This window comes from Pteropus alecto, unplaced genomic scaffold (genome assembly GCF_000325575.1).
Source record: "Pteropus alecto unplaced genomic scaffold, ASM32557v1 scaffold22, whole genome shotgun sequence".
NCBI classification, from domain to species: Eukaryota; Metazoa; Chordata; class Mammalia; order Chiroptera; family Pteropodidae; genus Pteropus; species Pteropus alecto.
The window spans coordinates 12,672,418-12,680,095 of NW_006434839.1; positions in this window are offsets into that span (position 1 = coordinate 12,672,418).

The following is a 7,678-nucleotide window of genomic DNA, read 5'->3' on the forward strand; positions in this document are numbered from 1 at the left end:
TATTCCAACGAACTATTTATAAAATACAGGCAGATGAATGAATTTGACCCTCAGATTATACTTTACAGTGCTTGTTTTAGTGGACATAATTTGATCCACCAATAGAATATATTGGTGCAATAAAACATGAAAAAGATTTTATTCTAATCCTTTGCATAATATATTTTGAAGATATGATACATTTTGATTCTATATAATGTAAACAATTATTTTCATGATATAATAGTTCTAGAATTCATTCCATTGAATATTTGTTACATATTCTTTGCTGCATGATACAAGGGAAGAAAAGAAGAGGAAAATATTTACAGGTATGAAAATCTTCCTAACAAGCTGTTATGACCTTGTTACATTAACAATGGTTTAAGTGGAGCACAGAATGCTGGATGGTGAGTTGCTGGTCCCCAATAGACCATGAAAAGAATTGAAATAGAGAAGTTCATTAATCCCAGGTCTTGGAGGAAGTACATGGCACACTCGAGGAGCCACAAGGTAATCATGAGAAGACAGAAGAGGCAAGGAAGGATTCTTCCCTGGTGCTTTCAGAGAGAGTGGGTCAACAGCTTGATTTTAGATTTCTAGCCTCTGGAACTGTGAAAGAGTAAGTTTCTCTTGTTTTAAACCACCAAATGTGTGGTAATTTGTTATGGCAACCCTAGGGGGAAAATATTCATAATAAATCTATCAAAGCTGTGCTGAAAAGGTTGTTCACTGAATCCTCTTAGCTGACTTAGTTAGGGGGTAAGAAAACAGGTGACATACCAAAAGTCCACTCCAGTATTCCTACCTCCTTAAAATTTGGACCCCAAAGAGCTCCTGGTATCTCATATATTTTTTCATTTTTTAAATATTGGCCTTCATTGTGTCCTAATTGTCATTGGCAATGGGATCACTAATACCTTTAGATCTAATTAAATCAGGGAATCAATTCCAGATTCTTAACCTTAAGTCTGTCCCCATGGAAGCCCTTGTGATACCCATAATTTTACTAATTTTGATGTATGAAAGGGAATAGAGCCACTAAAATTTTTCTAAATTATAAAGTAATCAACTTTTTTCATCACCATTATAACAAAAATAAATCTGTTTCTGTGTACACTCAGAATTTCAAAGAGTTAAATTCAGTTTAATATTTAAATTTGCTTAAGTATTCATAAACTGTTCATCTTCTTACTACTTCTCTCAAAGAAGCTAAATAAACAGAAACCAAACAAACCTTGGATTCTGCCTGTAAGGAGTCATGAGGTCTCAGAGGAGAGAAACTAATATATTGAAAATGAATGGAAGACCTAAATCAGACTGAAGGGTCTTTGATTCTATGTTTGGAGGAACATGTAAATTTTGTAGATAAGTGTCTAGTGTCTTCTAATGACTCTTAGGTTTACTACTACCTTATCTTTGAGATCTACCTTGTCTCTATTTTTAAAGAAAAAATACAGAATGAAATAATCATGGGAAAATATTCTCTCAGGTTAGTATTATTAGTATATTTTGAGGGTAGCTCAAACTGCGTATAAAACTAGAATTCAGCTTTCACATATGGAAAATTTTCAAATCTATTCATTTAGTAATTATTATTTTTTTATTATTTACTATTCAGGATACTCTATGAAAAACAAATAGATAATAGTCAAACACATGCTGTAATTATTTAGGAAGAATTAAATATCTTGTATGACATTATATTCACATATACTTGGAGACTTTGATCTGTAACATTGTTTTCAACAAGTTAACTATGAAAATAAGTATCACTTAGGAAAAAAAGTAATTGCACTTGAATTTTATCAAATTTTGGGTCATTGAGTCACTGAGGAGTAGAGATGCAGTTTTCATGTGTGTACCTGTTATAGCGAGATATTTCAGTTGGAGCTGCCAGACGAGGTCTGTGAAGCTAAGAGGAACATAATTTCCAGAACAATAACATAGCAGTAAAGAGGACAAGGTCTGGCGTTAGATAACTCAATTTGAAACCAGCTTCTAATGGTCCTCAAAAATTCTTGTCAGTGAGAACTTTGAGATGTTTTCTAATTTCACTATGCTTGATTTCCTTTTTTGTAAAATGATTGTGATAATAATTCTAACCTCATATATAAAACATGTAAACATTTGGAGTTTTTCAAGCACATGGTAGATGTACAACAGGGTAATTATTATTGCTTGTTAAAATTTCAAATATATTTAGTCTAATTGAATTCAGACATAGAATATACATTTTGGCCTTTGGATATTTAGGTTCCCTCAAATGCAGAATTCATTGCTATATGATTCTGATTTAGACATTCTTGATATTGTAAAGTAGACATGCCATATTTTTTCAGGGCTTAAAAGTAAAACTTCCTGCTTATGTCTTACCACAGAAAGTATAGTTTTTGGTTATCTTTTGTTTTTTCTCCTTTCTTTCTTCCTTCTGTCCTATGTTCTTCTTTTCCTTTCTTTTTCTTTTTCTTTTTTTTGTTTCCTCCACATTTATTATTAATATTAAAAAGTGTTAAAAAGGGAAAAATTCACTCTAAGTTCTCTAGTGGCTCGCTCATTCCCCTCTCTTGCCCATACAACCCCTGACTCATTTCCTCATGGCCAGTTCAAAACTAAACCTTTTCACTGGTGTTTTCACAGAAAACACCAGGTACCAGAGATATAGGGAAGAGGCTGCAGTGCTGTTCAGGTTCCACTGAAAGTTAGGCCAGGTGGAGGGTCAGAGGATTCAAAAGAAAGGGCTGGTGACCTCGCATTAACAGAGTTTAACCAAAATGGGCTGGGGAGGAGCCAGAGGGATCCCCTAGTGGGGATCATGCTATTGATGAAGAAGCTATGAAAGAGAAAAGGAGGAAGAGTGGCCTTTCAAGGAGCAACTCTGTACCACTCATCCAAACCTGACCTTAGGTCAGACACCTGCTGAGTTTCACAGAGCAGCTAACAACACTGGGGGAAAGGTGTTGTCACATAAATATAAATTAAAACAAGCAGCTAGAAAAAGAGAATGATAGTCCACTGTTCCAGGGAACAGTATTTCCTCTCATGGAGTGACAGAAATACTGTGGGCTTGGTGGAGAGATGCACAAGAAACAATACCAAAGAGGTTTCCTGTTTATCAGTCATTCAGTGAAAGGGAAGAGGATACAGGAAGCAGCAATGGAAATAAAAATGGGATCCTGAAGGTGAGACTCCAAAGGCTGGATGAGAAGAAAGAGTACATACAGTGCAATGATGCTGAAAACACAACTCTGGACCCCAAGTGGGGGCAGTGGCAGAAGAAAGTCGACATCGCTGACTTAGGTAGTGGGTGGAAGAGCCTCACAGTAGCCACCCTAGGGCCACAGGGACACATATGATCTCTAGGTCACAGAGGGCTCTTTCTAACCCAGATGGGAAGGCATAGTATTGCAGAGGAGCTCCACCGACACCTGGATGGTAAAAGGCACACAAGTCCTTATATCAACAATGGCCTCTTTTGGCAAAGTGCTGGCAGATGAGGCAGTCAGATTTGTCTTGCATAATCTCAGGCCCATCTTTGGGTGAGCAGGTATTCTTGATATGAGAGCAGCTTTTGAGCCGTTGAGGGTTTCTGTGCTCTTCGTGAAAGTCTCCCCTAGAAAGACCACCATAGACTGGTTCGGAATAAGGAGGTTCAGCATTGATCCCTCCCCACCACCCACCAGGACCATATAAACCAGACCTTGGACCCAAGCCTCCCCAGAATGGGCATCTACTCCAAGGAGAAGGCAGGAGACTCAGCTCTGGTGGAATCATTGGTCCCCTTGATCCTGAAGGACCTCTGTGAAGAGCAATGAGACTTGCATCTTTCTGTCTCCAGTCTCCTCCTGTTCGGATATAGATGAATATATATATGCATATATATGTATATGGTAGCTTTGGCAAAAAGCTCTCTACTGACGTCCATTTTGAGCCAGAATCGCAGTCTTCCCAGAATTCTTCTTTTCCTTTCTTTTTCTTTTTCTTTTTTTTTGTTTCCTCCACATTTATTATTAATATTAAAAAGTGTTAAAAAGGGAAAAATTCACTCTAAGTTCTCTAGTGGCTCGCTCATTCCCCTCTCTTGCCCATACAACCCCTGACTCATTTCCTCATGGCCAGTTCAAAACTAAACCTTTTCACTGGTGTTTTCACAGAAAACACCAGGTACCAGAGATATAGGGAAGAGGCTGCAGTGCTGTTCAGGTTCCACTGAAAGTTAGGCCAGGTGGAGGGTCAGAGGATTCAAAAGAAAGGGCTGGTGACCTCGCATTAACAGAGTTTAACCAAAATGGGCTGGGGAGGAGCCAGAGGGATCCCCTAGTGGGGATCATGCTATTGATGAAGAAGCTATGAAAGAGAAAAGGAGGAAGAGTGGCCTTTCAAGGAGCAACTCTGTACCACTCATCCAAACCTGACCTTAGGTCAGACACCTGCTGAGTTTCACAGAGCAGCTAACAACACTGGGGGAAAGGTGTTGTCACATAAATATAAATTAAAACAAGCAGCTAGAAAAAGAGAATGATAGTCCACTGTTCCAGGGAACAGTATTTCCTCTCATGGAGTGACAGAAATACTGTGGGCTTGGTGGAGAGATGCACAAGAAACAATACCAAAGAGGTTTCCTGTTTATCAGTCATTCAGTGAAAGGGAAGAGGATACAGGAAGCAGCAATGGAAATAAAAATGGGATCCTGAAGGTGAGACTCCAAAGGCTGGATGAGAAGAAAGAGTACATACAGTGCAATGATGCTGAAAACACAACTCTGGACCCCAAGTGGGGGCAGTGGCAGAAGAAAGTCGACATCGCTGACTTAGGTAGTGGGTGGAAGAGCCTCACAGTAGCCACCCTAGGGCCACAGGGACACATATGATCTCTAGGTCACAGAGGGCTCTTTCTAACCCAGATGGGAAGGCATAGTATTGCAGAGGAGCTCCACCGACACCTGGATGGTAAAAGGCACACAAGTCCTTATATCAACAATGGCCTCTTTTGGCAAAGTGCTGGCAGATGAGGCAGTCAGATTTGTCTTGCATAATCTCAGGCCCATCTTTGGGTGAGCAGGTATTCTTGATATGAGAGCAGCTTTTGAGCCGTTGAGGGTTTCTGTGCTCTTCGTGAAAGTCTCCCCTAGAAAGACCACCATAGACTGGTTCGGAATAAGGAGGTTCAGCATTGATCCCTCCCCACCACCCACCAGGACCATATAAACCAGACCTTGGACCCAAGCCTCCCCAGAATGGGCATCTACTCCAAGGAGAAGGCAGGAGACTCAGCTCTGGTGGAATCATTGGTCCCCTTGATCCTGAAGGACCTCTGTGAAGAGCAATGAGACTTGCATCTTTCTGTCTCCAGTCTCCTCCTGTTCGGCAGTGAGGGCTGCACTGGTGGCTGGTGCTGGTTCTGATTCTTCATTAGGCATCATGGTTGCAGTGATGCCTACAGCAACACTTTCTGTTTTTTTCTTTTTAAACCACATTTTCTTATCCAAGTATTTACGAAAATTCTCAGGGAAAGTTACATATTTCTTTGTTTAATCTCTACCAGACAGCTGATTTCAGACCTTATCTTCACTCTTTGAAGTCTTCTTAGATGAGAGTTATTGGAGCATTCCTATATTAATTCATTTCAAGTGTAGACATACTCCTCACTAAGAGGAGATAGTTATCATAGTAAAAACATCAGCGTAACAAAAGAAAGGTAAAACCAAATTCTAGATATGACTTCAGGCCCAAAGTCAAAGTAGATATATTTTCTCTGACACCACCTCTCCTATACTCTAAAGTTTCTGTAAAACTTTAAAACAAACAAAAAGTCTTCTCAAGCACATGGCTTGCCATAAAGTACCTAACTCTTTCAGAAAAGAGAAAGCAATTCTTGTCTTCATGAACACATTCCTGGGGTCATGGCATTTTTCTTTTATTCTGGTAATTCTCAAAAATCATGTTCATTGTTCGAGGGGTAATCTATTCCAGAAGATATCAATCTTGAAATTTCAAACATCAATTTAGCACTAAAAGTATAACAACAAAATAGGTAACACTGGACATGCTAATCAACCTCTATTAAAGCATCAAAAATAGATGTTTTGTTTTTCATTTTTGAAACCAAATATTATAGTGTCAAATGTTTAAAATATTGTATTGATAGGTTTTAGTAGTTGAAACTCCACTTTGAATTATATATCATTTTTAAAAGAAAAATTATATAAATCACTAATGAAATAAGCACATTGAGTAAGCAATAATGCCCACATTTCGATTTGATGGTATGCATCACTAATTGATTTTTGGAGAGAGGCCTAGTACATCAGATGCCTGTACAATTATGGTTGAATTTTGGCCAAAATGGTGAAGGTGGTTTGACCCCTATATATTGATATTATGGGTTCTGCCTGTTTTTGTTTTAAGTTCCATCTTTAGTGAATTCAAGGCATATATTTACCCACTTATTCATTTGAAACTCATTTGCCTGAAGTTAAGTAAATTTTATTGCTTAGTTATGAACTTCATTGCAAGATTTTATGCTTGTTTTAATTTATTTGGTTATGATTTTTCCTTAATCTTTTACCATCACTTATGGGAGAAAAGGTTCTCCCATAAGCACACAGTCTTAAAATTTTGGTAAATTTTTGTTTATGTAGTACCATTCTCTCCCTGAGAGAAAATCTAAAACAAGATGCTAAGATAAAAAGAACATCCTGTGAAAAACTTGACTCTCATTATACTTTGTAAAGGCCCCTTGTTCTAAGTGTTTCCCCCAAAACCAAATACAGCAAAAATACTGAAATAGTCAAACTAAAAATAATCACTCCTTTCAAATGCTTTGCATTTATTGTTTTAGGGTGATAGAAAAAACGTTCAAGTGTAAATCTTGTTTTCCAGCAATAATAGATTTTTTCCTACAAGCTCTACATTAACTGGTTAAAATTTTTCCCAACCTATATTACAGGGTCATAAACTTTGTTTAAATGCCAGTATAGATGTAAAGGACCTATCTTTACTATACATGAGCTGGAGAGAATCTGAATCATAATTACATGATTTTAAGATACAGAAAAACACTACCACTACTGATTTATCACAATAACCTCCAATAAGCCTCAATTTTTAACCCAATAGCAATTACACAGAAGGTGGAAAGGGACACAAAGAATAAGGATACTCTTCTATATGATTATAAACTGATTTGTAAAAATAATAGAGACTTGCTTTTCTCAGGTCTCTGACAGAACATGATAGTGTCATTTTCTTGAAATAGCAGAGGATGGGTGGGAGAAAGTAGATTGAGATTCCTACACACGTTAACATTTATTATAAATCATTGCAGTATAATCAAAGGACAAATGAGATCTATGACAACTTTGTACACTATCAGTTCTATTTCTATAATAAGTACAGCATATTGACTAATTCCTTTTTTAAACAATTAAATTGTTTTTGTTTCTTCTTAATTGCTTTTCTCATATTTTTTTCAAAAATATAAATCTCAGTGTTTCTTATGATGGTAATGGCAATAGTGTTTAAAAGTAAGTAACACTAACTCTGATAGGGGGTAGTAGGGCAAAAGAAGTAAACTAGTTATTCCAACTTCTTAAAAGCAAGCACCATGTCTTCAACTTGTTTTATACCAGTGATGGCCCTTTGCAAGATGTTACACAAATTCAAGAACAATAAGTCTCTATTATGTAACTGTTGATAAC